General features: G+C 36.6%; 1 protein-coding gene across 1 annotated transcript in view; it reads left to right on the forward strand.

The window, feature by feature from the left end:
- Window positions 1-16,392, forward strand: part of MPDZ (multiple PDZ domain crumbs cell polarity complex component) — a 779,300-nt gene extending 762,908 nt beyond the window's left edge. The window contains exon 70 of the mRNA XM_079926367.1: window positions 14,184-16,392. The gene's annotated coding sequence lies outside the window, so the exon portion shown is untranslated. The remainder of the gene's footprint in view (window positions 1-14,183) is intronic.
- Window positions 16,393-16,595: the final 203 nt, after the last annotated feature.

Here is a 16,595-nt window from a genome sequence, read left to right on the forward strand (position 1 = left end):
AAGGTAATGAAGTATACACAATGCAACTAGCTTTGAACTCTTCTGTCTCTGTGCTAATATAAGTAAGTTAAGAAAATATTTCTTATTTTTTAACAAAATATGGTCATGTAATATGCTTTATGTTACACTTGATTTTCATGAATATTACTCATTCTTTCTGTAGATGAATGCTCCATAATTTACTCAATCTGCCTTTTACTAGTGGAGATGTGTGTTTTTCTCTTCTCTTTTCTTTTCTTTTCCTCCCTCCCCTCCCTGTTAATAATGTGCACATAAATATTCTTGTACAAATAGCCTGACGTAGAACTGTACTTCATTAGAGTTCCCTAAATGGGTTTTCTAGTTTGGAGGGTATTCACATTTTAAATTTTGGTATATTCTTAATGTTACTTCTATATAATACATTGCTTTTTAATTTTTGTTTTGTTTTACGTGACTGCTTCCTTCACTAAACTGAGTTCCTAGAGGGCAGGGACTCTTTCCTATTTATCAATGTTTTTAGCTATAAATACTTAATTTTTTATTCTGCAAATAAAAGATTTGACTATTTAGCCATACTAATATGACTATGTTTTGCCTTCCCTACCCTCTTACAGTCCATCTTAATGCTAAACACCTTCCCTAGCACTGAAGCCACCATTGATTTCCACCTTTCCTCAATACCAGCAATCCATATAGTGTGTTACAGATCAGCGATTGGTTAAATGCTCCCCTATAACCTTAGCTGATTATTTAGTATTGTAGTTATAGCGAACTTCCATTGAGAACAGATGATCAGCAATTTGAGGCCATCGATCTAATATATATGTGTATATGTGTTTATATACTACGTATATAATGTATATGTTATGATGTATACTGTATATGTATATAACAGGATAATTATTAGTACTTTTTATATACTCATTAAATGTATTTTTATATGCTAGTTATATGGACTAAGTTTATGTATTCCGACACTGTTAGGAATCTACATTGACCACATTTTCTAAATGATCATTCTGTTCATTGTGTACTGGAGGCACAGTTAAAGGTATAAGATAGTGGCTTTCAACCTCAGCTGTACATTAGAATCATATGCGGTGGGGAGCTCTTGAAAATGCTTAGACCCCACTTGCATCTGATGGAATCAGGGTCTGGGAGGGCAGAGTGAGAACCCAGGCAACTGTGCTCTTAAAATTTCACCAGGTAGTTGTGATGCACAGTGAAGGTTAAGACCCACTAGTAAAAAAACAAACAAACAAAAAAAAGTAAGACAGTTGTCCCTTTCTTAAAGTTGTATTTTTCTTGCCCTGATATACAAATGTGGGGACTTCCATCTAGATAGTCAAAGTCCAGGCTATTGTAAATAATACAAACACAAGTGACCTTATGGAAAGTTGAGCTTAGATGGAAACTGAGAGCAAGTTTCAAAGCCAAGAGATTTGATTGATATACATGAAAATAGGTGGAATTGAAGCAGACTGGGGACGTTTTCTTCTTTTTAATTGAGATATAATTGACATTGTATTAGTTTTAGGTGTACAAATTAATGATTTGATATATGTATATATTGTGAAATAACTAGCACAATAAGTTTAGTTAACATCTATTACCACACAGTTGCAAAATTTTTTTTTCTTATGATGAGAACTTTTAAGATCTACTCTCAGCAACTTTCAAATATGCAATACAATATTGTTAACTATACTCACCATACTGTATATTACATCCCCAGGAATTATTTTGTCTTATAACTGGAAATTTGTTCCTTTTTGACTACCACCTAGTGATGCTTTCTGTACTGGGTTGAATACTGTTCCCCCAAATGTGTATTCACCCAAAACCTGTGAATGTGACCTTATTTGGAAATAGGGTCTTTGCAGATGTAATCAAGCTGAGATGAGAGCATACTAGATTGGGATGGGCCTTAAATGCAAATGACTGGGACCCTTATAAGGAGAGGTACAGAGATATAGATACACAAAGAGGGAGGAAAGCCATGTGAAAATGAAGGCAGAAATTGGAGCAATGCAGCTAAAAGCCAATGAATGCCAGGGATGACTGGCAACCACCAGAAGCTAGAGGAGGAAGGAAAGTTTCTTCCCTAGAGACTTGCTGGGGAGCATGGTCCTGCTTCAGACTTCTGGCCCCCAGAACTGGGAGAGAATACATTTCTGTTGTGTTAAGTCACCAAGTTTATGGTAATTTGTTATGGAAGCTCTAGGAAACTAATAGAGTTTTCTAAATTTTGTACGGGCCCCAAGCAGCAATATATCATAGCCTCCCCATATTTATGCATATTTAAATGTGCAGGCCATGTTTAAAGGAGAAAATTTAAAGCAGAAATGTATTGGAGATTTTTTTAAATTTGGAAAGACCTGTCCTGTCACCTTGCCAAATTATTTAATTATAATAGATTTTAGTTACTTCCTTTGGGTTTTCTAGAGATGCAGTCAACCATATGCAGATGATTACATATAACTGTATTTCTTCCTTTCAATAATTTATGCTTTTTAATTTTGCATCAAGCCCTGTTAATCAGATCATCAAAGCAATATTACTTATAAATGATAGAGAACATATCTGCTGTGTTTCTTTTTATATTAGGAATAACGCTATTGTTAAATCATATATAATGTTAATTATCTGTTTTGAATAAAGATGTTTGATATTGAGAAAAATACCCTCTATCCCAATTTTTAATAGTACTATTATTAGGCATGGATCTTGACTCTTATGAATGGATTTTTTTCATTTACATAAGTATGATTTTTTTCTTATTAGCCTATAAATTATTTTCCTGATTCACTTCATATGGATGTTTGAGTATTAACTGATATAGTCCCTGGATATTGTGAATATTTATTTTGTTTTATATTTTTCATATGTCCTTATTCCATAGGAGATTCTTCTGTCTCTTTATGACAGATTTTTATATTAGTATTTGCTTATACATTTAAAATCATCCTTTGTACTCTTCATTTCTTCTCCTTTTATATTCAGATTTTTATTAACTCCTGGTTTTCTTTCACATTAGTTTTACTATAACTTTATTATGTTAGTTCTTCCCTCAGTTCCTAGATTAATTTATTTCTCTTTTTATCTTTTATTACTTCCTTTTTCATATTTTCTCAGGTTGACTGTCCTTTTTGTGATTTCTTTATTTTTGTAATAAAATAATTTGAGGACATACATTTGTTTGTTACTGTAGTCAACAATAACACTGGTTTGTAATGTAATACTCCTTTTGATTATTTTCTAAATAATGTTCTTGCGTCATCTCCTAGATATTACTTGTGAGTGTTCAGTGCTTAAAAAAAATTCTTTATTGTTTGATATTTTTTATATACATGACTAACCTCCATCTTTATTAAATGTGATATGAGAATTTGTCAAATAAATTATTTGAGGATACACTTTAAAATATATTTTATGGTATCTTATATAATTATTATTTGTAGATGATAGAAGAGTATTTCCAAATATTCAAAAAAGAGGTATTCTCTGTAAGGTAAACAACTTGATATTACTCCATTATTTAAATATCCTAATATTACATATATTTTACTTGTATGACTTCTCTTGAGCTGATAGTATTTTAAAATTCCGCTGTATTTCTGTTTATTTCCTCTTGATTAAAAGTTCAACTGACTTTATCAATATAAAACAGCCCTTTTATCCTGGTTTAAGCTTTATTGCTTTTAATTCTACCTTGATTACTATATGTTCATGTTTGCTCGGATGAATTTATTCATCTGTTAATTCAAAGCCTTTCTGTATCATTCTGTTCTGAGTGTCCCTCTGTTTATAGCAAGTTAGTGGATGCTGTTTTAAAGCCAACCTGACTTATCCAGACAGTGTCTTATTTTTGTCAATTTATATTATTTATTTTATTGATTTCATTTAAAGTTTACTTAGTACTTAGTATTTCTCTGCCTAGAAAATGCTTTATCTGCTTTTATTTCTTTTGTGGTTTGGAAGATAAACATTTGGTCTAAATTATCATAAATCTATACTAACCTAATTATTAAAATGTTAGTTTGTACTCTACTTAATGAAATGTTAGGAATGTAGTGCTATATTTTAATTTCAGATTACTATTTAATCTTGGTACAGATCACATTAATTTTTTACATAATTTTAATAGTTATTAAAATTTTACATATTTCATTATAGGCATGATACTATTTATGAGCTTCAGTTTTTAGTGTATAATTTAAATTTTTCCATATAATTTATCTATATTTGTTTTTAATGCTTACTACCATCTTTTTGCTACTACAACTTCCCAATCTTCAGTGACTTCTAAATTCAGTTCTTCTTACTTTGATAAAATTGCATAAGCCATTTAAAATAATAACCTGGGTAGCATATCTGAAATTGTCTTTTTATTCACATCTGAAACTATTACCTTGACTGGGTATGTAAACCTTGTAGCATCATTATTTTTTCTCTAAACTTCATGGGAGCATTTTCTTTGGTATCATTTTATTATTGAAGTGAAAATATAGTGTCTTTTGCTTTTATTATGAATGAAAGATTTCAGGATGTATTCTTCATTCTCAAAATGTAAATTTTCATTAGCTCATATGTTGGAGTTAATCTCTATTCAATTATTTTTCTCAAATACTGTGAGTCCTCTTAATTTCCAATTTGAGGGTTTCTCTGTTAGATTTTCATCATTGCTTCCTTTCTGGGAAGAATACTTGTTACTTATAGATGAACTCTCATCTTTTTCAATCTGTACTAATATCATCTGCCTTCTGAATGTACTCATTCATTTTAGCCTCTTCAATCTCCTTTTGGTGTTCACAATCTCAGGTTATTTACTGCTTTCAACACTGATCTTACTTCTGTTATTGCAGTGTAGTTTCACTGTCTTCTTATTGCTTTGTTCTCTTATTTATTACAATAACTATTTTTAGTCTTGTTTGTATCTAAAGCAGGTATTTTCTGTCTTTCCTAAAGTCAGCATATTTGGGTGGGAAGGGTTTTCTTCTCAGCACTTGGCTGCATTTCTCTTGTATTGCTACATTATTTTAAAGGCCCATGTAGGTGTTTGAACACAAAACATTCTATTCTAATTGTTTGAGGAAGACAGTTAGTTTTTGAGAATTTATATTAACTTCATCATACTTGCCCTGGCCGCTGTCTCCCAGACCTGGAGCTGGGCTGTCATGTGACAAACCTAACAGAGCACCTACATAGCAAGTTTTTAGCAAGTTCTGGGGCCTGCTTCTAGGTATGCTATTGAATAAGTTCTCCAGACCACCCTCCCCACAGCCAGTAGACCAATGACTTATTTCAGTGGTCACTGGATCTGAAGTTCTCAACACTTTGAAAAACAAGGCTACCTGGGAGAGAATTTTTCTTTGGCAGTTGGGCTGTAAAAGGTGAATTGGCCTCAACACCGTCCACAGAACTAAAATTCTAAATACAATGCTATGCCAGGGTCTAGATGCCCAAAGAGAGATGGCCAAATGAAAATGATGGAGAAGCCTTCAGAAAAGAACTGATTCATAAATCAGTTTTCCTTCAATTAGCAGGATTATATATATATTCCTATCAAAATTTGACATTTTCCTATTTTTTTCCTTGCTATTGCTTGGAAAAATGATGCAATTTCATTAAAACCTTACAAGGGTTTCTTGATGCTTCTCCTGTCGCTGTCTTCCAGAAGTTCCAGAAGCATATATATTTTCCATTTACAGAAATGATATATTCTTCAAAACTTTATTTGCCTTGGCTTAATTCATCCTTTTGCACTTAATACAGAGTAAAGGAAGGATAATCTGTCTAAAATGTGTTCTTTCATGAGGCTGTAGAGTGATTACAATAATCAGCCTGAGTTTATGCATAGCTCCACTGATAGTTGTGTGCACGAGTGCACACATACACACACGTTGTGTAAGCCCTTTTATTTTTCTAAGGGTCCCAAATTTCCTGTTTTCTTAGATGTCTTAGTAGTTCTTTATTTTCCCATGTTATTGTTGCTACATTAAAATTCCATCCGTTTAAAAGTTTCTTGCAGTGATCTTATGGAGTCTGTTTTCCTTAATCTAAAAGGGGTTGGATTTTGTCAAATGAGAGGAAAGTAACTAACTTCTGGGGCTAGACCAAAAAAAAAGAATATAGTGTCCACCTGGTTCTCAGTCTCTTGAGACTTGCTGTTGGGATCCAGCCTCCATGGTGGGAGGGGCCATGTGTAGGTGTTCAGGTAGATGGTTCCAGCTGAAGTTACAGCACACAGCCAGCGTCCGTCACCAAACAGGTGAGTGAGAAAGTCATCTAGATGAATTCAGCCTCACCACTATATGACAGCCACCGCATGATGGAAAGCTACTTTGCCGAGCCCATATTCAGAACTGTGGAAGATAATACTAATAAATGGTGGTTGTTATTCTACACCACTAGGGTTTTATTTATTTGGTTTGCTGTGCAGCTAGAGATAACTGGAACAGTAGGATATCTCACCTTTTATTAAACTCAATCAGCATGTATCTAATTGTACTTAGCAAATATTCAAAATCTCACTCTGCTAATTTTCTATCTTTCCTGATGATTGGGATATTAGATCTACTTAATTTATGTACTGAAAGCGAAGTCAAATACGGTAGAAAATAAGGAAGGGCAAATGAGACAGAGCCTAACTCATTTGCACCAAAATGCATCTGACCCTTGCCTCAGGTACATCCCAAGCTTGCAAAGATGTAAATGGAGGTCTGGACATTGTTAGAGAAGGGGATCATCAGAAACTGTCATAGCATTTCCCTTCTCCATGGTAGTTTCCATGTACTGCCACACACTGTAGACATTTAATAGGTTCTGCCAAGATTATTTAAGGCTCCCCCGCTCTTCCAGAAAGAGGTGATGTTTGAAAATATTCAATGCCTAGTTACTTGTCACCAACAATATTTAATATCTAATAAGAGCCATCACTTATTTCCGAACAGGCACTGTTTAGAAAAATTAATTCTCACAACAAACCACGAGGCAGAGTCTATTATTACATCCATTGTTCAGAGGAGGAGACTGAGGCACTGAAAGCGTAAATATTTTCTCTGAGGCCACACAGATGATCGATGGCACAGCGAGAATTCAAAACCAGGCAGTCTGGTTGTCGAGGCTCTTTTCTTAACCCCTAGGTCACATGTTGTAATGCTTTTCAAGGAAGAGTTTCTTTTCTCGCTTTTGGGTTTTGTTCTGGTGTGTTCCATGTTTCTGTTGTTTCTGGGGTGTCAGCCTCGTGCTTTGAGACCTTTCTTTGTAACCCCAGGAGGTCGTTTCTTTCTGACTTTGCAACTGCTCTAAGTACCGTCTTTATTTAAGGAGGCTTTATCAGTGATGTTGGAGGATATTCTTCCTTTTAATAGATTCTGCTGAATAATGACTTCTTGCTAAATTTGTTAATAATAATTCCGTGCAGGCTGCAGCTCTCTGGCGTCCCCACCTTTTTAGAATTTTCTGTGTGTTTCTGCACTCAGATGGAGACATTTTCCCAGCAGGTTCGTTGTTCTCTTAATTCTCTTGGAGATAGGAGGACTTATGTCGGTGGGAAAAGCAAATCCCCATTGGGAACTTGAGTTAAAAATAAAACCCAGCCATTATATGGGATCCTGGTTCTTGCGGCGTGACATCACCGTCACACAAAGGTTTGTTCTGCAGCTAGCCTACACCCAAATGAAAGCAGGACCTCTGCAGAGGAGGCCCCCAAAGAGCACCTTATATGTGCCCACAGATCACTCTGTTAGCTGCAGTCATGTAGTCATGTCTTTCCTCTTCTTTCTTTTTTGCTCTGATTTCCATTAGTCCCTGTCCTTTACCTGTAAAGTTACTCAGAAAATCCTCATCAGTTATGCCAATGCCAATGTTCAGGTCACAGTTCTGTTTCTCGATGTTCCCTCTCTTTCTTTTTCATGATGCCAGCAGGGTTCTGGATTCCATTCAGAGGTACAAGGGAGGTCCTTCTTCCCCTTCTGTGCCAGTCATCTCCTCAGCTTATCCCTTCTTGTTCCTAGAGACTCAAATTTTTTTTTTTTTTATTGAAGAGTTTTGAAAACTTATGGATTTTGGGACTTAATACTTGTCAAGCTCTGACCAGAGGACTGAAGAGGGAATAAATAACAGGGCCTCCTACCCATTCTCCCTACTTTTTTCGTGGACCTTTCTTTTTTTTTTTTTCATTTCTCAGTTACAAAACAAAAACTTCCAGGCACGTGAATGGAGGTGAAAGATGCTGTGGGATTCCTAGAAGAGGAGGTGTAATCTAATACAGCCAGAATTTAGCCAGAAATATCTGGTTATGTCATTCAAAGTTTCCTCAGCAACAGTAGCTGCAAGTAGAATTTTTAACCACTTCACGTTATGCCCAGTGTCATAGGGACTATATCATAAGGTGACAGAGAATCCCAAGGGTAGAAAGAAAGAGGGAAAGGCAGGAAGAAACAGGCCTTTATTTATGGCCTTTTGTAGTAAGTGGTATTGGAGATGATTCTTGAAAAATGGCTGAAATTTAGCTAGATATAGAACTAATAAATGAAAACACAGAAATATACTTTTCCTTCTTTTTTCCTTTTTTTTCTCTCATTCCTCTTCCCATATTTTTATTTTTTTTACTACTAAAGTAAAAGCTTAATACTCATGCTATAAATAACAATCTAAAGTAAGACTATCCTAAGGCATAAAGTACGTTTTGCCCATTTGTACAGAAATCCAACACTGTAGCATCTTCATCAAATTTCCAAGTATTATTGATAATTTATACAAAATTACTATAAAGCAAATCAATTTAACAGTTTATTAAAAAAAACAACTTATTGTGGTTGTGTTTCTATTTTTGCCATACTCCTTGTGTTCAGATTTCAGACCAACAGAAAAGTTGAAAGAATAGTACAAAATCTATCCATATATCATCCTTTGCCTGGACTCATGTGCTACCTTTTTGCCACATTTGCTTTCTCTCTCTCCATGCACACACACGCACATACACACACACACTTGTGTGTGTCTGTATACATGGACATATTTATATAATTTTCACTGAACCATTTGTAAGTACTTTGTAGACATCACGAAGCTTCACCTCGATACACTTCAGCGTCTAGCTTTTAAGGGCACTCTCCCACTTTCCATCATCACTCTCAGGAAATTTTACCTCACTACAATAATATCAAATGTAAAGTCCCTATTCAGATTTCTCCAGTTGTCCCAACAATGTTTTTTTCCTACCTGATCCAGGGTACAGACATACACGGCATTTAAGATGCCATATATCTTTGTCTCCATTAATCCAAAGTAGTCACTCCTTTCGTCATCTTTAGTGATGCAATTTTGATGAGTCCAGACCAGCTGTTTTGAAAAATTATGATCAGAGTCACAATTTGGGGAAAACAGTAATAGTATGATGCTCTGTGGAGGTTTTCCTTTTAAGTTGGGGATTTTGATTTGGTTTTTTGTTTCTGATCTTGAAAAGAGTGACATAATCAAAGGCACTAAATCATCCCTTAAACAGTTATTTTTCAAAGGATAAGCAGAAGAGAATCTGAGATCTGCCTTTTCTACTAACTTACAATTTAAGTCAATCAAATAACGAAAGTCTCAAAATCAGAGAGAGTATGGAAGAGTGAAATTAGCACAGTTTGAAAGAGGTGACTTCAGCTTATTATTGATTCTGCTGCTACTTAGTAATTACTTCATTTGGGATAAGTTGTTTGGTTCACTTTTCCCATCTGTATATGGTGGAATCATCCCTATTCTTCCTATGCTATGGGGTTATCGTAATGGGCAGAGGAGATAAATGTGTGAATGTGCTTCAGGGACTGTAAAGCACTATATAAGTAAGTGAGACTCTGCCTGTATACCCACATGGTAAAAAACATCTCCAGGAAGGACCTCAATTTCCTGGAAGTTCGTCAGGTGTACACTTACTGTCCAGAGGATCATGCAGACATTTCTTACTGTGTATTTCTGGCTGCCTTACAGTCCAAGACTTGTTTCCGTTCTTGATAGGCTCCCCACTCCCACTACCCTTCTGATAAGCTTTCATTCCTTGAAGTTATATATGCAAGTTCTGTTTCTCAGCAAGTTGTATCTTCAGGATGAAATGCTAATAAAACAAGTTATATTCTTGCTAATATATCAGTACAGACAGCTTCTCATTGTACAGCTTTGATGTCAGTATGCTAACAAATCGTCTCCCCACAAGGGGTAAATGTGGGACGGGACAAACCTGAGAACCTTGTTCTGGCATGTATGCCATTATTATTAATAAATGTAAAATAAGCAGGTAATTTGTCAAGATATTCCAACTTGAATCATGCTTTGGTTCCAGTTATGAGAAACAGAGCATGAGAAAGTAAACTTGCTGGCACTGTTAGTTTTCTTGCTCTTAATGTTGAAATACCCCATGTCTTACCATTTAGAAGGCAGTTTTTACAAATTGCTGATTATCATGGTGTTCCAAAGTAAAGCAGAGATGGAGTTATAGGAAGTTACGTCAGCACATCCTGAACTAAAGGCAGAATCAGAAGACATAGAAATTCAGTCAGTGCTCTGTTAGATTACACCGTGTAGCTACCAAATGTCTTCAGAGGTTGGTATTCCAAGGGAACAGGCAAAAGGCATATAATTTAAATAAAGTTTAGTTAAATAGAAATGAGGAGTTACATAATTATGAGATCAACCGTTTCAGCATTTTGCCAACGGAAACATTTTCTGCCTAGAGTGAATTCCCTAATGTTCATTCTAACTTCAATGACTCAAGTAATGGTTTTTATACTTCTAAGATAATTGGAGAACATTATGAAAATGATCACATGTTATTGCTTATTCAAAACTGCCAAATATATTGTTCCTGGAAGGCTGTTACTATGCAAATCCCTTTTTCATGAGGCAACCAGGCACTCAATTCTTTTTTTTTTGCTGCTATTAAAGAAGTGTGCAATGTATATAATGTACAAGGAAAGAAGAAATAGAGGAGGTAAAAGTATTGGAAACATCTTTTTTTTTTTTTTTTTTTTTTTGCGGTACGCGGACTTCTCACTGTTGTGGCCTCTCCCGTTGCGGAGCACAGGCTCCGGACGCGCAGGCTCAGTGGCCATGGCTCACGGGCCTAGCCGCTCCGCGGCATGTGGGATCTTCCCGGACCGGGGCACGAACTCGTGTCCCCTGCATCGGCAGGCAGACTCTCAACCACTGCGCCACCAGGGAAGCCCTGGAAACATCTTTTAAAACATATAAAGATGTGTTATAAACTGAAATTGAGCCATCATTAGATTATATTTGAATATATCAGAAAAATGTTTTGTGTCATCTTCAATTCAAAAAAGTTTCCTATTGACTACTAAATAGAGCCCAAGCTCCTTCCTCTGTTAACCATAGCCCTTCACACCTTGATCCAATTGCCTTATTTCTCACTTATACATGCTATACTGCTGGCATATGTCACTTATACCCTTTCATTGATTTTTTAAATTCCAGCCCAAATGAACTATTCATTCTTACTTGTCAAAAAACTCAGTATGGCCATCATTAAAAAGTCTACAAATAATAAATGCTGGAGAGGGTGTGGAGAAAAGGAAACCCTCCTCCACTGTTGGTGGGAATGTAAATTGGTGCAGCCACTATGGAGAACAGTGTGGAGGTTCCTTAAAAAACTTAAAATGGAATTAGCATATGATCCAGCAATCCCACTCCTGGGTATATATCTGGAGAAAACTTTAATTCTAAAAGATACATGCACCCCAATGTTCATAGTGGCACTATTTACAGTAGCCAAGACATGGAAGCAACCTAAATGTCCATCAGCAGATGAATGGATAAAGAAGATGTGACACACACACACACACACACACACACACACACCCCAATGGAATATTACTCAGCCATAAAAAAGAATGAAATAATGCCATTTGCAGCAGCATGGATGGACCTGGAGATCATTATCCTAAGTGAAGTAAGTCAGACAGAGAAAGACAAATATATATCACGTATATGTGAAATCTAATTAAAAATGATACAAATGAACTTATTTACAAAACAGAAACAGACTTACGGATATCAAAAACAACCTATGGTTACCAAAGGGGAATCATGGGAGGGAGGGATAAATCAGGAGCTTGGGACGAACATATACACACTGCTATATGTACGATACATAACCAACAAGGACACACTGTATAGCACAAGGAACTCTACTCAATATTCTGTGAATAACGTATAAGAGGAAAAAAATCTAAAAAAGAATGAATATAAGGATATGTATAACTGAATCACTTTGCTGTACAAATGAACCTATTTACAAATCAGAAATAGACTCACAGACATAGGGGAAAAAAAAACCCAAAAAACTCATGGTTGCCAAAGGGGAAAGGGGGAAGGGAAGGATAAATTATACCCACTACTGTATATGAAATAGATAAACAAGGTCCTACTGTATAACACAGGGAACTATATTCAATATCTTGTAATAAACTGTGATGGAAAAGAATATAAACAAGAATATACATACACGTATAACTGAATCACTGCTCTACACCAGAAACTGACACAACATTGTAAATCAACTATACTTCAGTTTTAAAAATTATGCTTTTCTACATCTATGCTACAACATCCTTTATTTACAAAGCTCCCTTGTTCCCTTCTTAGCTTCCATGATACTTTAATTGTGCCTATTTCAGGGAGCATAGTACCTGTAGAAGTGCTTTGTTACTCAGATCTACTTCTTCCCCCTCCTTCCACGCAGCTCTCACTTACTCGGCTACTTGATGTCTTGGCCAAAGACAGCATCTTAGAGAACTTGACCTGTTAGAGAAGGTATATTATACAAAGCTAGAAAACCCACCAGCCAGTTATGTTCTGCAGAGGGTCTGGAGAAGATGCCATTAAAGAACTGAGCTCCTTGATGCTACTGGGGATGAAAGACCCTGAGACAGCAGAGTAGAGGTGAAGAGCAAAATGTGTGCATTTGCTGTCATAAGAGGCAAAGGTCGGAGTTTCAACCAGGATCCTGACCTGCAGACAGCTTAGAAGTGGTTAAAAGAAAAATGTCCTGGGGCTTCCCTGGTGGCACAGTGGTTGAGAATCCGCCTGCCAATGCAGAGGACACGGGTTCGAGCCCCGGTCTGGGAAGATCCCATATGCCGCGGTGCAACACAGCCCGTGAGCCACAACTACTGAGCCTGCGCGTCTGGAGCCTGTGCTCCTCAACAAGAGAGGCCGCGATGAAGAGTGGCCCCTGCTCGCCGCAACTGGAGAAAGTCCTCGAACAGAAACAAAGACCCAACACAGCCAAAAATAAATAAATAAATCATTTAAAACTATTAAAAAAAAAATGTCCTCAAGGGCAAGATAGACGGGTGGCCAACAAGCAAGTCGCTTAATTTGTATGACTGGTATAAACTGAGGCAGAGGGCAGCTAAAAGCTCAGGCTCAGAATTGCTACCCTCTTACCCTTCTGCTGGGTATGTCAGCTGAAATCTTGTTTCCCAATGAAAGGAAGTGGGGTGGGGTTAGGCACTGGGGAGGAAAAGAAAAAGAAGGGAGAAGGGAAAATGAGCAGGAGGGGAGGAGGAAATGAGAGTTTAAACATCTTCACCACAAACATACCCCTCACACCCTCCAACCAGAAATACCAGTGGAAGGTCTCATTCACATTACTTTTTATTTGTTGTGTATTCACTATCAAATGATGAGTCTTCTCATCCAGATATTTTACACTTTGGAAGTAAAAGGGTGGCATAGAGGATTGAATGGATCTGATGCTCTTTTTAGGCTGAGGAGAGAGAGGCAATAGCTATGTACTTTTTCTCCCCCTTGTATCAGTCATTGCAAATAGAGGCAGATACACACTAATAAAAGAAGTTTATCCCCAAATGTCATTTTGGAGACTAAGTTTCCATAGAATGCATGCTACTTCATTAAGTAGACTTAATGAAGCTGAAATACCGTGCAAGTAAAAAACAATATTGCTTTAATATTAATCATATGTGCTGGTCTTAAAATATGTGTACAAATTCTTTGATATTTCTTCTTTCAAAATGTGGCGCTTAATTTGGCTCCCCTTGCCTATAGAATGGACTTAGTGACTTATTTCTAATGAACAGGATATATCAGAAATGACTGTATGTCATTTTCTATAATAGGTCGTAAAAGGTATTATGTTTCCTCTTTGCTCTCTCTCTCGCATCCCTTACTCTCAGGAGTGTGATAAGGACCCTCAAACAGCCCAGTGAAGAGGTCCATATGGCAAAAAACTGAGGCCTTCTGCCAAAAGCATGTGAATGAATCATCTTTGTAGTGGATCTTCCAACCCTACTCAAGCCTGCAGGTAACTTCAACCCAAGGTGATGTGTTGCCGTGCAGCCTCATGAGAGAGACTGAGCCAGAAGCACTAAGGTAAGCCACCTCCAATTTTCTAATGCACAGAAAATGTAAGGTAAAAATGTTATTTTAAGTTGTAAGTTTGGGGTAATTTTTTATAGCAATAGATACCTGACACACTATAGTAAAGGATTTAGTGATAATTTTCTCATATTTTTATCATCAGGGCTGGTACTTAAGAAAGAGTAAATTTAATCAGAAATAACTGAAGAAGTAGAATACAAATGGAACTTCTGGCACCTTTAAGGAGTAATAATTAGCTGGAACATTTTTTCTTGGAAAATTATCTTTAATCATTTTGGGAAATGTGTATAATTTTCATTACTTGAGTTCCTTGCTATTACACAAAATGAGGGAAATTTGGGGATACTGACTGTTGTTTTCCTAATAATATCATGTCCCTTTCTCGAATGGTCGTTGGTAGAGAAACAGCTGGGTCATAACGCAAGTCCATGGCTATCCAGGGTTGTGTCATTTAAGTGCTCTTTTCCTGGAATTTTGGTATGCTGTTAGCGCTTGTCTCTTTGGAACAGGGAAATTATTAGCATCACTCATGAATGGTACTGGCCTTTTCATTGGATAGGAGAACTGGGTTTGCTAGTCTGATGTGGTTCTTCTCAGAGAATCTTAAAGCCTGGAGGAAGAGTACTTCCTTCCACTCTTCATGTCGTAACTAATTCCTGTGGATCCTTTCTGTTAAACACCCTAGGAAATCATGGCTTTCCCCGTTGCAATATAGGATTATAACTCCAGATACCTGAGACTGTGTAAAGCTCATGGTTTGCTTTTTCCTCTCTCCCTTCTTTTCTCCCTTTCAGAATAGTTGGATGCCTTACATGTATCAGGTTCTATGCTTGGCGATTTGTATGTGAAGTTCAGACAGGCAGTTTTTGCTCATAAGAAACTTGCAGTTAAGATTGGAAATGGACATGCAAACAGACAGTTATCAGAGTGTAAAAAATGCTAATAGAAGAACCACTGAGCGCTGTGCCATCTAGCTCGCTCAGATTTAGGATGTCAACAAAGGATTCTGGGAAGAAGTGGTATTTGGATGGATTTTGAAAGATAAACATGAATGAAGTAGAGAAGTGTGGGGAAGGGCAAGCAAAGAAAAGAGAAATTCATATATAAAGTCCTAGAAGCAGAAGAGCTTGGCCCGTTCAGAGAAATACAAAGAGCCTAGGCTAGTTGGATGGCTGATGCAGACAGCTTGAGTGCATTATGATGAGAGATCAGATGGGAGAGGCAGGCTTTATGAAAGGCCCTTTATGTTACACTAAGAAGAACGGACTTTATTCTTTCGGTTATAGGGATCTATTTAAGAATATTTAATGAATAAGGAGGTGGTGTTAACATGATCAGATTTGCTTCTTTTCATAAGTTTGCTTTGTTGTCAATAAACAATGCATCAGAGGAAGCAGTACTGGAGAAAGATGGGCCTTTTGCCATAATAATATTAGTCACATTTTAATAAGGACTTTGAGAAAGAGATGCACTAGGAATGATTCCAAAGCTGTGGGCCTAAGCCACTGGGTGAGTGGTGGTGCTGTTTACAGAGATGCGGAACACTGAGAGGGGCAGGGCCTGTTTTTTGGAGGTCAGGAGTTTGGAGTCAAGTGTTTTCTTTTGACTCTATTATCTTTATGAGGCCTATTAACTAAATTATCATTATTCACCAAAGCTCTTTCTGTATTATGAAATTCTGTAAAATAGGCCATTCGTCAAAACATTCTACAGTGTACCACGGTTGCATGATAAATTAGCTGTTTTAAAAAGGAAAAAAATGTAAACTTTCATCACATATGTCACTTAATCAGTGACATGAAGAAGAAAGAATTCCATGGTTAATATCTTTATTCCTGGAATGGAATTTAAAGATAAAAATTACAAATAAATTTGTAGGTAGAGATAATGATATCCGCGTGTTTAATGGGCAGGAGACTTTGATCTGAACACTAAATTGAGCAATCAGTGAAAAGTATGATAGCATTTGCCAGAGTTGATTGTGTTCATTGGTGGTTAGTTAGAGAAGCTTAGTTACCCCGTGGCCTGTGGGATCTTAGTTCCCTGACCAGGGATTGAACCGGTGTCCCCTGCATTGCAAGATGGATTCTTAACCACTGGACCACCAGGGAAGTCGCAATATGAATATCTAAAACAAATTTTTTTCTCTCTTGTTAAGTATCAATGAATAATAATGCTGTTTTACTTTAACTGACAAAAATCTCTGA

Source organism: Stenella coeruleoalba (genome assembly GCF_951394435.1).
Source record: "Stenella coeruleoalba genome assembly, chromosome: 7".
NCBI classification, from domain to species: Eukaryota; Metazoa; Chordata; class Mammalia; order Artiodactyla; family Delphinidae; genus Stenella; species Stenella coeruleoalba.